Source organism: Mercenaria mercenaria, chromosome 16, assembly GCF_021730395.1.
Source record: "Mercenaria mercenaria strain notata chromosome 16, MADL_Memer_1, whole genome shotgun sequence".
NCBI classification, from domain to species: domain Eukaryota; kingdom Metazoa; phylum Mollusca; class Bivalvia; order Venerida; family Veneridae; genus Mercenaria; species Mercenaria mercenaria.
The window spans coordinates 36,259,685-36,275,138 of record NC_069376.1 but is presented as its reverse complement, the minus strand read 5'-3'; the positions used below and the strand labels follow the sequence as shown (position 1 = coordinate 36,275,138).

Below are 15,454 nucleotides of genomic sequence, written 5' to 3'. Positions count from 1 at the left end.
CATTTTAGCAACAGTTTTCACACGAGCAAGAAACGATCCTTGTGAAACGCATGCCGCGATAGCACTGGACTGACTTCTCTCTGTTTTAACAACCCTGAGAAAACAATAAACCATGATTTAAAATTGAGCCACGCCATGAGAAAATCAACTTAGTGCATTTGCGAACAGCATGGTTCCAGACCAGCTTGCGCTAGTGCGCGTTCTGGTGTGGATTCATGCTGTTTGCTAACGGTGGGGCCGTCTTATCAAAATCGTAACTTTACGAGAAACTTGCGAGGTCCATTTCTCGTAAGTTCCGATTTACGAGAATATTTATGATTCTCGCAAACCGTCTTATCAACGTCCTCGTAAGTCCGCATATCGCAATCCTCGTAACTTTCTCGTAACTGGTTAAACACAGTGACGCAGTCTACATTTTTTTTAACGTCGTGTAAATAAAACGGGCACTTGCTTAGTAACAAAACAACCGGCATAATCTAAACATAACATGTTAATAAAAATTTATGAGTCTTATTTAATAAGCATATTTAATAAAAGTTTTCTTCGGCGGAGAGATAAATGTTTAAAATAAATGTGTTCCAAAACAAAAACAAAAATTTTCGCACTGGAAAACTAGTTAATGAGATGATGTTCAAGTGTTCATATTTCATCTGTTTGAATTCGGACTGGTAAAAAAGCAATTTTTATGCGTACATCATATTCAGAAGATCTGACGTTGTGTAAAATGAACAAAGCACAGGGTGTATTTTCTCACCTGGGATAAACATGTCACTTTTTTCAAAACTAGTAGGAAGTAATTGTACGGATGTGTAGCCTATATTGATCGTCGATGTGTTTTCTGATCGCCCGAGAATTGGTTTATCGTGCGCAAATGATAAAAGCATGTTTCATTTTTAAATGATCTGATAATATTTAAAGTAGATATATTTTACAATGATTGATCCTACCATAGAATTTACAAACAATTCGAAAAATCGTGATTTGTGCGAGTCTGGATTGTGCGTTGGTGTATAATCTGAAATACATTTTCATCTTAATCACAGCCATTTGTATATAATTGTGTAACCACAAGGCATTAAGTCATCTTTTTATCAAACAAACTATAATAATTTCATAGCCTTTATTTTACTAATGTCATAGCAATTCCCGGCGTCGGTTCGTTACTCTCTTTCTTATTCCGTAATATAAAAAGCCTAACATAAACATGACATATGCCTAACACAAAATTGCACAAACAATAACTCACGCATTGTGTAAAAGAAATACAATATCAACAATATATCTAATATATTTTACCACAACTGAAGTGAATTAAATAATTCAAAATGATTTGAATTTGAAGTAGGCTAATAGTATATGTAAGATTTACCATCTTACAATTAGGGTAGAAATATAAATCTGGAAATTAGATCCCTGGAAAGTAGATCGTAGGAGTAGAAAGACTGTTCTGAGGGCCGAAGGAATTCGGCGGTGAAAAGTGCAAGGGATTTAAAAAAAACAGACCAATGTATTTCTTTCTCTCATTCAATCTCTCATTCAGACACGACGATTGGACATATTAAAAAGAAAAAAAAAACATGACAAGTGTGCACAAAGACTGCATGGACAAAACAAGGATTAATTGCCTCTGGAACCTACGTTAATATCTGTGATATTATGTACATTACCGTGGATCCCGATTCAATAAAATAGCAGACGATACAAACATAACCCTCGAGAACCTCCGTTAATATTCGTGATATAACGTACATTACCGAGGATCCCCGATTCAATGAAAACGAAAGAATAGCGAGCGGATCAGGCGACGCTCAAACCCCTAAAGCTTACTGGGTATCGTTTTGAAATGTTAAATAAAGATATAAGTCATCAATTACGATATTTTGGTTTACTCCGAGCTACAGTAAAATGCTAATGTTTGTATTGTGAATTTGGATGACGAAAACGGCCATATATTTGAAAATTTAAAATCATCACCAAATTTCTTTCTTAATTTTTCACGGGAATGAGACCTCCAGATCTTTCTAGAAAACTCACTACTCTCACTCAAAATCTTGGAGCCATCATTACCATCACCCGCCTTAAAACTTCCTTTACATACGTGTATTCCCTAACTAAATCTCAGTTTTTCAACGGTCTAAACCCGGAAACGCGCCTTTGTGAAATTAACTTTCATTTCCAAGTAATAATGTTTATTCAGACAGAAACTGTTATGTGAAAATGATACAAAACAAGACATTTAAACTGACTGCTGAACTGAGACCTATGCATGTATATCATTGAAGACTTTATATAAAATTTATATATGTGCCATGAAAGAATGTATAAAAGTATGGTACCTTGTTACGGTCTGAGTATAGTATTCTGGATATTGAGAAGTGTCATGTAGACGAATTGTTATAATTTGTGTAAGAAATAAAGAAACTGTTGATGTGTATAGGCGGTCGGGAACATACCCTGAACATAACTTGAGGCAATTTTCGGACATTTGGGAAAACCATAGGACAGGCAATGGAGCTGATGTACAAACTTAAAAACAGTACGATTTTTTTTACATAACCTGAAATGATTTTGGCCCTATTAAATGCCCTATAAACTACAAAGGATACACCATTGAAAAAGATCCGATCTATCACCGGCCCAATTTGCAAGATTTTCAAGTCCCTCTGGGTAATACATATGAGCCGCGCCATGAGGAAACCGACATGATAGTCACTTTGCGACCAGCATGGATCCGGCCAGCCTGCGCATACGCGCAGTCTAGTCAGGATCCTGCTGTTCGCTTTCAAAGCCTATTGGAATTAGAGAAACTGTTAGCGAACAGCATGGATCTATGTTGGTTTTCTCATGGCGCGGCTCATATATGCTTAAAATAACTATGAATATGTAGAAATATACACAAGATAATGTACGGTACCATGTTTCCATGCAATGCGTTGCACCAGTTGCTTGGTAACATTAATGAATGGTGTCTCGAGTGGTAAAGGTCGCTGACTTCGAATCACTTGCCTCGCTGTGGGTTCGAAACATCACGTGAGGATGTTGTCAGTATGGCTTAGGGGAGGTCAGTATTTATAAGTGTCCACCCGTTCTTAAAAGAATGCCCGGATGGGCACCTGTGATTAATTATTGCATGTACTATTCAGAATTTTTCTGACAGAATACCTATCTTACTCTGTCGAAATACTTGAAGCTGACAGGACAGGTGTACAGAAACAGTGTGCTAGTTTCTATGATTTCAACTAGTGACGTATATTTTGCTCGCAGATGACAGTTTGTAACTTGAATTCATCAAACAATAAACATAAAGTAGAAAATGTGACATTAGTTTGTAAACGTGTATTTTTGCGATTTGATCTACTTTTTGATCCAAATTTCAGACTTGGTCGCGATTTTACGAAAATAAACATTCCCGGCCCCTTGTTTGTTACAGATCATGACGAAATGACACTTATGGCTGTTTCTTTCCTAACCTAGTGATAACAAAAATTTTCCCCATACTTCAATACAGGTTCAAACCCCGGCGTTAGTATGTAAATCATATGAATGAGCATCTTTTTCACTTTGACTTCGACTCATCAACAGCAAAAACCTCAAGTGTCATATGTTGAAAATAGAAAATATGTCTGTGAAGTTAGGTTTTTGTTGTTGTTTAATTCACACCGACAATTATAGGTCATATGGCGATTTTCCAGCTTTGATAGTGAATGAAGACCCCAGGTGCCCCTCCGTGCATTATTTCATCATAAGCGGGCACCGACCTTCCGTAAGCCAGCTGGATAGCTTCCTTACATGAAGAATTCAACACCCCGGGTGAGGCTCGAACCCACGTCGGTTAGGGGTAAGTGATTTGAAGTCAGCGATCTTAACCCCTCGGCCACGGAGGCCCCCTGTGAATTAGAGTAGGAGCAAGTGTTCTATAGTTATTAAGAAGAAACTTTTCAGTCTAAGGATCAGTGACCCTGACCTCCGACATACTGACAGGTAAAAAGTATAGGTCATTTACATTCAATTTTCCAAGGACGTTTAAAGACTGTAGGCTAAAGGGTTCTTCAGATATTGGCCGGAGAACATTTTCAGTCTAGAGGTCACCATGACCTTCAAACAACTGACCCGTAATGATCATTTGATGACGACAGGATATCATATTGTAGTTCTAAATCTGTCAGCTGCAGCACTCTTCAAGTATACAGCAGACAAAGTTTTCAGTCTCAACGTCCTTGTGACAATAGAAGTCTACTTACCACTGACAATTCTATAAAGCTTAGCGTCAGTAGGCCAACGCACTCTTGAAATATTGGTCGGAAACTGTTTACAGTCTCAAAATTACTATGAACGTTATTCCACCGATCCCAACAACAGTAAGGGTCATCTGCTGTCTACAGGTAATAGTCCCATGAAGTTTGACTACTGTAGGCACAAGTATTATCTAGTTATTGACCAGACAAGGCAATCTTAAAGACAGCTGTCCGCCGCCAGTTATAGATAGTGAACGGGCTGATGGAAATGGGTGGAAGCACTGACGTTGTCAATTATATGACAACATCTATGAATTTGAAAATTCTTCAAGGGGTTTAGAAGATACATAGCAGACCAAAAATGAAGGCTCAAACCTTTGACCTTGAGTTGTGACCTTGACCTTGAGCCAACATGGCTGACTCATAAGTTCTTACAATTGTCTTGATGAGGTGATCAATTGACCAAAGTTTCATGAAAATAATTCAAGGGTTTGAGAGATACAGAGCTCAAACCTTTGACACTGAGCCAACACGGCTGACTCGCGAGGTCTGCATATTGTCTTGATGAGATGACCATTTGACCCAAGTTTCATGAAAGTCCTTCAAGGGGTTAAGGAGATACAGAGCAGACACGGTTGACTCATAAGTTCTGCACATTGTTTCAATGAGGTGATCATTTGACCCAAGTTTCATGAAAATCCTTGGAGGGGTTTAGGATATATACTTAGCGATAGAAATGTTACGGACGAACGTCAGGACAGAGACCATTCCTATTAAAACGATGCCGACAGACCAACAATGAGCAAAACAATTCACCACATATTCTTCAAAGTTGGGCATAAATATGACCTTTTGACATCTCTCTATACGAGATTCAGAGACACAAAAGCATTTGGCTTGTGAATAATGGCCTTAGAGCTTGACCTTTCAGCTATTGAGCAACCCTCCTGTTACAGCGTTTATATTTAGTCATTTTAAACTGAACTTCACGGCATACATTTTTTGTCTGTAATCAACCAATTAACACTATGGTTAAGTGGTAGCTTAAAAATACAAGAAGTTGTCTGTGCTTTTCAAATTGTTTTCCATTTGGGAACTTTATAATACATTTTCAAAAATTACAGCTTGGCTTTCAGTTCTGTAAACACCATAGCCAATCTTTGATGGATACCTGAAAAAAAAAAGAAATCAGTCAAGATACACATATTCATAAGAGCTGTTTGAAGAACGTGTATGCCCCCATGATGGGTTGTTCCTCTGATCTGTATGACCTTGACCTACTAATCCCCAAAACATTTTGGATCATCTACTTCTTAAGCCTAATCATACCATGTATGGTAACTGTAAGAGCAATTGAGTACACCAGCTAATGTGACGGACGAATTAAGAAGGTCCAAGACCTTCACCATATGACAGGGAATATATTTATGACACACAGAATCATGAATAATAATATTTGTGATCAGTATAAAAGCATAAAACAGATCATGTGCCCTCATTTGAACAAATTTGAGAGATGACCTTACAATGATGCTATAGATCAATTTTAATGAATAGCTGAGTTGTCACAGGAGTGACGAATTATACCCCCACAATATGTCCTTGTCACAGAACTAAGCCAATGTCGACAGTGAACATGCTTGAGCTTTGACCTACTGACCTCAAAATCAATAGAGGTAATTTGCTGGTCATGATCAACCTCCCTATGAAGTTTCATGATCCTCGGCCGAAGCGTTCTCAAGTTATTGTCTGGAAAAGGTTTAAATGTTTCGCGTCACTCTGCCCTTTGACCTTTGGAACTCAAAATCAATACAAATCATCGGCTGGTAATAACCAACCTCCCTATTAAGTTTCGTAATCCTAGTCCCAAGCCTTCTGAAGTTATTGTCTGAAAACTGTTTAAATGTCCCGGGTCACTGTGACCTTGACCTGTGACCTACTGACCTCAAAATCAGTAGGGGTCATCTGCTGGTCATAACCAACCTCCCTATAATTCTCATTAACCTAGACCCAAGTGTTCTCAAGTTTTCATCTGGAAACCGTTTAACTGTTTGTGTTATTGTGACCTTGACCTTTGACCTACTAGCGTCAAAGTCAAACTTGACCTGTATTTTATGATGTTACATGTGTGTACCAAAATTTATGATCTTAGACCCAAGCGTTCTCATGTTGTCATCCGGAAACCGTTTAACTGTTCCGAGTCACTGTGACCTTGACCTATGACCTACTGACCTCAAAGTAGAATCTGACCTGTATTTCATGATGTTACACCTGTGTACCAAAATTTATGATCCTAGGCCCAAGCGTTCTCAAGTTATCATCCGGAAAGCATTTAAATGTTCCGAGTCACTGTGACCTAGACCTTTGACCTACTGAACTCAAAGTAGAACTTGACCTGTATTTCATGATGTTACACCTGTGTATCAAAATTCGTGATCCTAGGCCCAAACGTGTTCTCAAGTTATCATCCGGAAACCATTTAACTGTTCCGAGTCACTGTGACCTTGATCTTTGTCCTACAGACATGAAAGTCGAAACAAACCTGCATTTTATGGTGTTATACCTGTGTACCAAAATTAATGATCCTAGGTGCAAGCATTCTCAAGTTATCATCCAGAACTGTTTAACTGTTCAGGTCAATACGACTTTGACCTTTGACCTACTGCCCCCAATTTCAAACCTGACATGTATTTTCTAATGTTACACTTTGTACCAAAAATTATTAAATCGGTCAAGCCTTCATGAGTTATCTTCGGAAACCATGACCCAGTTTCAAACTTTACCTAGAAATAATCAAGACAAACATTCTGACAAAGTTTCATACAGACTGGGTCACAACTGTGGCCTCTAAAGTGTTCACAAGTATTTCCTTTGATTTGTCCAGGCGACCTAGCTTTTGACCCCACATGACCCAGCTTCAAACTTGACCTAGGCAAACATTCTGGCCAAGTTGCATAAATATTGGGTAATAACTGTGGCCTCTAGAGTGTTCACAAGCGTTTCCTTTGATCTGGCCTACTGACCTAGTTTTTGACCCACATGACCCAGTTTCAAACCTGACCTAGAGCTCATCAAGACTAACATTGTGACCAAGAATCATAAAGATTGGGTCACAAATGTGGCCTCTAGAGTGTTCACAAGGCAAATGTTGGTGCACGACGGACGCCGGACAATGACTGGTCACAATAGCTCACCTTGAGCACTTTGTGCTCTGGTGAGCTAACAAAAAACAAAGTTCCATAACTCAGCAGAATATATGTTAACTCTTATCATGCTGGACACAACTGATTCTGTCTTTGCGACCAGTGTAAATCATGAATAACCTGCACATCTATGCAGTCTGATCATGATCTGCACTGTTTACCATTCAGTCAGTTTATTTTTCATAAGTACCCCTTTTTCAGTTAATGGTACTGTGACTAATTCATTATAGAAATTTAGCAGGATAAGGGTAAGACCCTAACATGCACAATGCACAACTAGGGTTTGTACTGATCACATCTGAACTAGCTTCAAGACAAGGAGTTTTTCTACTTCTTTTCTATTTTTAGCTCTGGATATACCCAAATTTGAAGAAGATACATTTAGCTGTTCATGACAAATGTAGGTAAAAGGTATTTCTATTTTTAGCTCAGCCTCTAGCTGCCCCTAAAATGGGGACCCAAGTGCCCTCACTTTGAAAACTTGGGTGAGGACCTTTAATTAATGCTACAAACCAAATTTAATAAAGATCCATCAAGCGGTTCATAAGAAGAGGTCATTTAAAAGTTTTTCTTCCTTTAGCTTTTGATGGCCACTAAAGATCAAGAAGAATCTTAGAAAACTATATAATTAAAAGTCCATGACAGGATGTTACTGACCAAGTTTTGTGTAATTCTGACCGGTAGTTTCAGCGAAGAAGATGTTTAAATGAAATTACTAACACAGGAAGCCGGGCGATGTACAACGAACCATCCACCTACACTAACAGCTCACCTGAACTTAGCTAAAATGGTGGCACCATTCATGAAATACTGGTGCCAGTTGTGGACCTTGTGTCATGTGATGTGGGTGATGATGCCAAACAACTATTTTAAGTTTGAATTAAAACCATTTAATAATAACAGAGGTAGAGTGAATGTTCATCAAAATAAACTTTTACTTAACATTTAAGTAAAAAGATGGCATAGGTTGCTCACCTGAGTAACATACCATAACAGTGTAAACATGTTTAACCTAGTGAATATTCTGATCTATTTTCATTAAGATTGGACCAAAAATGTTGCCTCTTGAGTGTAAACAAGCTTTTTCTTTATTTGACCTAATGACTGATAACAAACATTCTGACAAAGCTGTATAAAGATTTAATCAAACATGTAGGCCTAGAGTGTAAACCTTTTCTTTTATTTGACCTGCTGACCTAGTTTTTCATCCAAGGTGACCCAGATAAAAAATCATCTGAGATTTGATGGAGACAAACATTCTGAATAAGTTTCATGCACATCAAATGACAAATGCAGCCCCTATTGCAGACACAATGTTTTTCTTTGACTTGACCAGGTGACCTAGTTTTTGACCCCAGATGGCCCAGATTCAAACTTTATCTAGATTTCATCAAGAAATTAATTCTGATAAAATTTCACCAATATCCATTCCAAAACGCAGCCCCTATTGCACATACACCGTTTTTTTGGTTTATTTGACTGGGTGCACTAGTTTTTGACCCATATTAACCCATATTCAAACCTGACCTAGAATTCATTCAGACAAGCATTCTGACCAATTTTCATGAGTTTCAAACTTAAAATGTGGTCTCTACAGTGTTAACAAGATTTTCCTTTGATCTAGCCTAGTGACCTAGTTTTTAAAACCACATGACCCAGATTCAGTCTTGGCATTAAGATCATTAAGATAAACATCCTGACAAAGTTTCATGAAGATTGACCTAGTTTTTAACTCCAGATAACCCAGATTCAAAGTTGACCAGTCCTACAGATTATCAAGACAATTATTATAACCAATTCTCATCAGGTTCCAACTTAAACTGTGAACTCTAAAAGTATTGACAAGATTTTCATTTGATCTGGCCTAGTGACCTAGTTTTTAATTCCACATGACCCAGTTTCAAACTTAGCCTAGAGACCATCAAAATAACATTTGACCAAATTCATAAAGATTGAGTCACAACTGTGACCTCTAGTGTTTACAAGCTTTCCTTTGATTCGACCGAGTGACCTTGTTTTTGACTCAATATGACCCAGATTCATTCTTTAAGTAAGTACAATTTTGCATAATTCATTAACAATTTGTGTATTTTTTTGGAACCTTGTGTCATTTTGATGTGGGAGATGACGTGGAACAACTGCAATGTATTTCAAGTTTTAATCATTTAATAATTAATAGAATGAAAAGTGCACTGAAAATTTAACCTGAAATTTTTAGTACAAAAGGGGAATAATTCATGGAATACTGGTGCCAGAGTTGTGTCCCTTCTGTCATATGATGTGGTTTTAAGTTTGAAGAAAATCCACCTTGTACTAACAGGTGTAGACATGGATGCTGATGCCAGGGCAAGTAGGACAGCCCTCCATATACTTCATACAGTCAAGCTAAAAAAGCTTCAAATGAATTCAGTTTAGCAAGTACTTACTTGACTTGTATGTAGAAACTCAGTAGGTAACAGGGCAGCATTAACAAGGTGTCTTGGGCTGTTGCTCACTCACAACTGTCTTCAATAGGATGTCTTGTACAGTTGTCAACACATATAATACCTGAAAAAAAACCATAATATACATGTTTTTCCATCAAATAATGTAAAGAACCACCCTCAACTACTTCAACTGACTGGGCCAATTATTGATCCAACCCTCATTTTAATTTCTCTATATGAAAACAAATATCCTATTATCTTTTTTCAGTCATAATCACTGTGTTACTTTAGTGCAATTTTCTGAATGAAGTTTAGTTGAATGTAAGAATTGTTTACAATTGCTCTGTCTGCAATTCTAGTTTAAACATTGTATTGTGAAAAAAATATGAAGAAAAAAAAACTGATGATCTACCCATATCTAAAACTTTGGTATGGGCAAAACAATAATTTCAACCTACAGTAATATAGAATATGTATATGCCACTCTGTTAGTTTCTATAGGATGCCATAATGATTGGCTGTAAAAAAATAATTGTGTTTATGGGGATGGGTTCTTCTTATTCCTTTAAGGTCAACAAGCAATTTACCAATTGTAGTTTTACTATTTTTTAAAATTAGTATCTCCATAGTATTTAGTATAACGCATCTGAAAATACATATGAACAATACTTACTATAAATACTTACAATCATGTAAGACACAAAGTTGTTACACAGAATACCGTACAGTTCATATTAAGCACATCTCTTAATCAAATAATGACATCTGAGGCTCAAACATATACATGTGTGTGTACTGGCATATTACAGCTAAAATACATATACTTCAGGAAGTGTGTAAACTCAAATGTACATTGCTATGCAATTAATTAAAGGTTACAAATACAAATTATGCATACCAGGTTATGGACCTTAATGCACCATATGTCACAGCAATATCTCAGCACAGCATAACACACACACACACTGCTAACTGGTTAGAGGTCTGTAAATGATTAAATGGTTTATAGTGCAAATAGGAATGAGACAGTGATATAAGAAAGTGATATTATGAAACAAAATATTAACTGTCTAAACAGAATGAGCCAATTAGCGTAAAAGATAAAATCATTACTAAGCACTTTATGGGACCATTGAATTGATAATTACAAACTGTTAGTGAGTGAAATAAAAAACCTATATTTAATCCAATATTAATTCAACTGTTTTAAAATAAAAGCTCAATACATGTATTCAAGGTATAGATTAGCAGGGCTTAGTAGCCCATGGCCCCCAGATTTTGGGCTGGGGTTTCCCAAATTGTTGGAGAAAATGCCCATATACCTAATGTTAAACATTTATTTTTGACAGTCTGGGTCCCTAAATAAAAATAGCTAGTTTATATTCCTAGTATTCAGTTACATGACTATACAGACAATGCCGGGGATTTTTATGAAAGACTAACCCAATGAAATTAAAGCATTTCAGAGGGAAAATTTTGACCTAGGGTCAAGGCACATGAATGCACACAAAACACAATAAAACTAACAAAGGGATATAACTCTTGATTTTAAAATATTACTATCCAAACCCTTAAAATCATGGCTGTCACATATACATCCATGTTTTAATTTATGTGTATTTAACTATTCTAAAGCTGAAATATTATCATCATATGGGAAGTTGTTTATGAGAAACCAGCTTACATGCATTAATCTTTAATAAAATTTTCTAAATTAAAAGAGGCACAATTTTGGACAAGACTGAAGCTAGAGTTACACAACTTGCCCTGTGAGGTTATCTGATGACAGCAAAGTAATTTATGAAGGCCCAGTAGTTTTTGAGACACAGGCAAAACTGTTGCCAAAATCTCTAGTTTAAAAAGAGGCACAATTCTGACAAAATTTAAAAACTAGAGAGCTCTATGTGACCTGTCTGTGAGATCAACTAATGATGAAGAAGACATGTGTGACTGACCTTTGAAAGCATTTCATAAAGTAGTGCTTGAGAAACCTGCTGATATGTAAAACTCCTGGCACATTATTAAACATGATTGATGTGTTTTTAAATTGTAGAAATTCCAGCTTTCTGCTTTCTTGTTAACATCAAAAATGTAAGAAAATTAAAAGGACAAAACTGTTTTTAGTATGACTTTCAAGCTTTTAATGGTGACAGAAGAGCCCAGGTATTACTTCAGGCAAGATAGAGCAGGCACTTGTTTTAACAACCAACACTATGTAAATTAGCTGGATAACTTTCCTGCATGAAAGAATGCTATACCCCTAGTGTGGGTTTCAAATGCACAGCAACAAAGGGCAACTGATACCACATCAGTTGTGAAAAGTCAAAATATTTTCAAGCAAATAAAAGGTGTACTCTATATGGACAAACAGTACTGTGTGCTATCTAGTATGACATATTATATGATGAATTCTGAGAAGTAAAAGAAAATATGTATAGCATGTATGTCTTAAATATGCCCTACAGGTCTTAGAAAAGACAAAAATAACTTACTTTATTTCACAATTTAAAACTCTGTACTTGCAGACCTCTAAAAACCTGTGTTGACTGCAGTTTCATACCTGAAAAAGTAAAGCTAATGTTCAAACTTATCCTGGTTTATTAAAGCTATAGTTATCATCAAATATGACAAAATGTAATATCAGTAATATGGTCTGTCAACTGTTTTTTCAGAAAGAAACAATAAAATCTGCTTTAATATGAAGAATTATTAAATTATTTATAATGTGCAATACATCAAAACTTTTATTACTATCACTCTAAGATAAGAAGGAATATATATATTTGCTACTATAATTCAGACAAAGACATAATTATATCTTTAGAATGAAGGAATTTTATAATTACTTCATTTTGAACATTTTATAAACTTAAATGACATTTTCATGGTTCTATATGACTGTATGAATTGTATGAATTCAAGAGGAAGAAAAAAACTCAATGGCTTTTTTGTCACATACCACCAAGAATACCTGACTAAAATTGGACTGGGAAACAAGACGTCTGCTTTACGCCATGCTGCTATCTGCAGTTGACCGAGATTCCAGGACTTCAACTCTGTTCAACATTGTCCACTATAGATCTGTTACAAAAAAGATGTCACTGTTTAGAACTTTATTTATAATACAATATTAAGAAAACAGAAATAGTTGGTTTAATGCAACAAACTACCTTTGAAGGGTTATAATAACTTTGGTTATAATTTGACAGCCAATTTTTTTTTATCATGAACATAACTATAACTAAATATAAATTTCTTGCTATTTCCTATTTTTTATAATTGTTATCTCAATAATAACTCATATATTTGTCATAGGTTTAAATATCTGCTTAACAGTTTAAAAGGTATTATGGATTCCATTCCTTTTATTACCTCTTTATGACTTTGACAGTTGACTTGCAAAATCTCAGTTTGTGCGTAAGCCCATGTATGCAGCACTCTGTCCCAAAAGTTTGCCTTGAGCAGTGGTTTTTTTTAGGTCTGGTTACTGCACTGAGCAGTATTGTTGTCTGTAATTTCTTCTGGCATTCTGCAACATAAATAGTTTTAAAGACATTATAATAAACTGTGATACCAAGCTTGTGTGATAAGAATGTTTCATTTGTAACTTACATTGCATAACATATGTAATATCACAAATATGTCAAATCAAGATTTCAAGCCAGATACAAAACCCCTAGAGGACTCTCGACTAGGCATTGGGTTACCTGATGACTATCATGCAGGCTAGGTGGCTTTCAGTTAATTTATTGGAGGGCAAGAGAATTCCTTGACTTTATTATCCAGTAAACATATGTTCAATACAGACAGGTCATATGAGTTGTGTAGTTGAATAAGCGGTTCTCGTATCGGGTGGCCTCGGTAGCTCAATTGGTAGAGCGTTGGCATGGTAAGCCGAAGGTCCGAGGTTTGAATCCCCATCGAGGCTGCACATTTTTCCTGAGACTGTTACATTTGGCGGCTCCATGCTCACCCTTGGAGCCCATGCAGGGCAAAGCAGTCTGTATGGGGTGTGAATCTGAATTCAGTTAACAGTCTGCAGCAGACATTGGCCAGGAGTGCTAATGTCTCACAATAAGAGGGAAGGTGTGTAGCGGTTCTCGTATCGGGTGGCCTCGGTACATGTAGCTCAGTTGGTAGAGCTTTGGCATGGTAAGCAGAAGGTCCGAGATTTGAAACCCAGTCGAGGCTGCACATTTTTCCTGAGACTGTTACAGTTGCAATACTATCAAACATACCCTTCGATTGCAGGCATTTGTCCGTATCAAATATATATCATTGATGCCTATTTAATTTATTTTTATATGTAACGGGCTGATCATTACTTCAGCCTGACCGGGAATCGAACCCGGGACCTCTCACACCTAAGGCGGACACTCTACCCGTCGCTATAAAAGCTAGCTCAATAGCAAGGAAGTATAAGTGCACCCTTATACTCTACCCTACTACATACACCCCCTCCATTTTAGAATTCGTCCTCAAATTCCAGGAGTTTGAACCTCTATGGGACGTTCCAAGGTGGACCATTCACATCTACTCGTGAGTTATCTACGTTGGGCGCCAAATGCAACAGGCTGATCATACTTCAGCCCTGACCGGGAATCGAACCCGGGACCTCTCACACCTAAGGCGGACACTCTACCACGTCGCTATAAAAGCTAGTCAATAGCAGGAAGTATAAGTGCACCCTTATTCTCTACCCACCTAATATATTAAAATCAAGTCTCATGCACATTCAGTTTCTTTTATTATATAGATGATAAAAAACACTGATACGAAGTAAACAGGGTACGAGTCGACCCCAAATAACCGTTGATGATGAATGTCTGCAATATCGGCACTCATAAAATTATACCTAAATAACCGAATATTTCTACAATAATTATTACCAGCATGTCCCTCCAATTGATCTGTCAACACAGGAAACAGCGAAGATAAACAGAATTTATGTGCTCAATATTTCCTTTACACTCGCTTCCGCTTCGTGTCGCACTGACCCAAAGCGCGTGCTTTTGTATGATCGATGACGTAGTTCATCCACTGTTGTGCAACATGTACACGGAAAATCAAGTTTTACTGCTGAACAATCTGCAGTATTTTCGACAGAAAGTTTCGTCGTGGTTGCTCACACGGATGCCGCCATTTTATTTACGATATCGTAAATATTTACGAGACCCCTGACCCTCTCGTAACTTTACGAGGATTTTATGTAGAAACTTACGATATCGTAGCTACGATAATTTTCATAAGACACCTATCAGACTTACGAGAACGTTGCGAGATACTTACGAGAAAGATACGAGAAATATTCTCGTAAGTATCTTGATAAGACGGGCCCGGTTTCTCTAATTGCAAAATGCTTTGAAAGCGGACAGTTCCAGTCTGGTCTGGATCCATGCTGGTCGCAAATGCACTATGTTGTTTTTGTTTTTTCATGGTGCGGCTCAAATGTATTATTCTGGTTAACAGCATAAATTTCGTATGTGAAACTTCCTTTTGAATTCATTTAGTTCGAAATCCTACTTTACATATAGATGAAGCATTTTCACAGTTGGAATACTGTAGCCTTATAAATGGTTCAACATTAAGT

The 15,454-nt window shown here is 36.9% G+C and overlaps 1 long non-coding RNA gene across 2 annotated transcripts; it reads right to left on the bottom strand.

Annotated features, from left to right (window-relative positions):
* Positions 1 to 5,302: 5,302 nt before the first annotated feature.
* LOC123547748 (uncharacterized) lies at positions 5,303 to 15,194 on the bottom strand. Of its 2 annotated transcripts, none has more exons than XR_008367826.1 (7): positions 14,754 to 15,194; positions 13,237 to 13,393; positions 12,824 to 12,945; positions 12,357 to 12,424; positions 10,763 to 10,848; positions 9,865 to 9,985; positions 5,303 to 5,406 (listed from the first exon to the last, which is right to left on the bottom strand). It is a non-coding gene; the product is annotated as an uncharacterized LOC123547748 (long non-coding RNA). The 2 variants fall into 2 exon arrangements; XR_008367825.1 differs by having other exon boundaries at positions 12,836 to 12,945; positions 14,754 to 15,185.
* Positions 15,195 to 15,454: the final 260 nt, after the last annotated feature.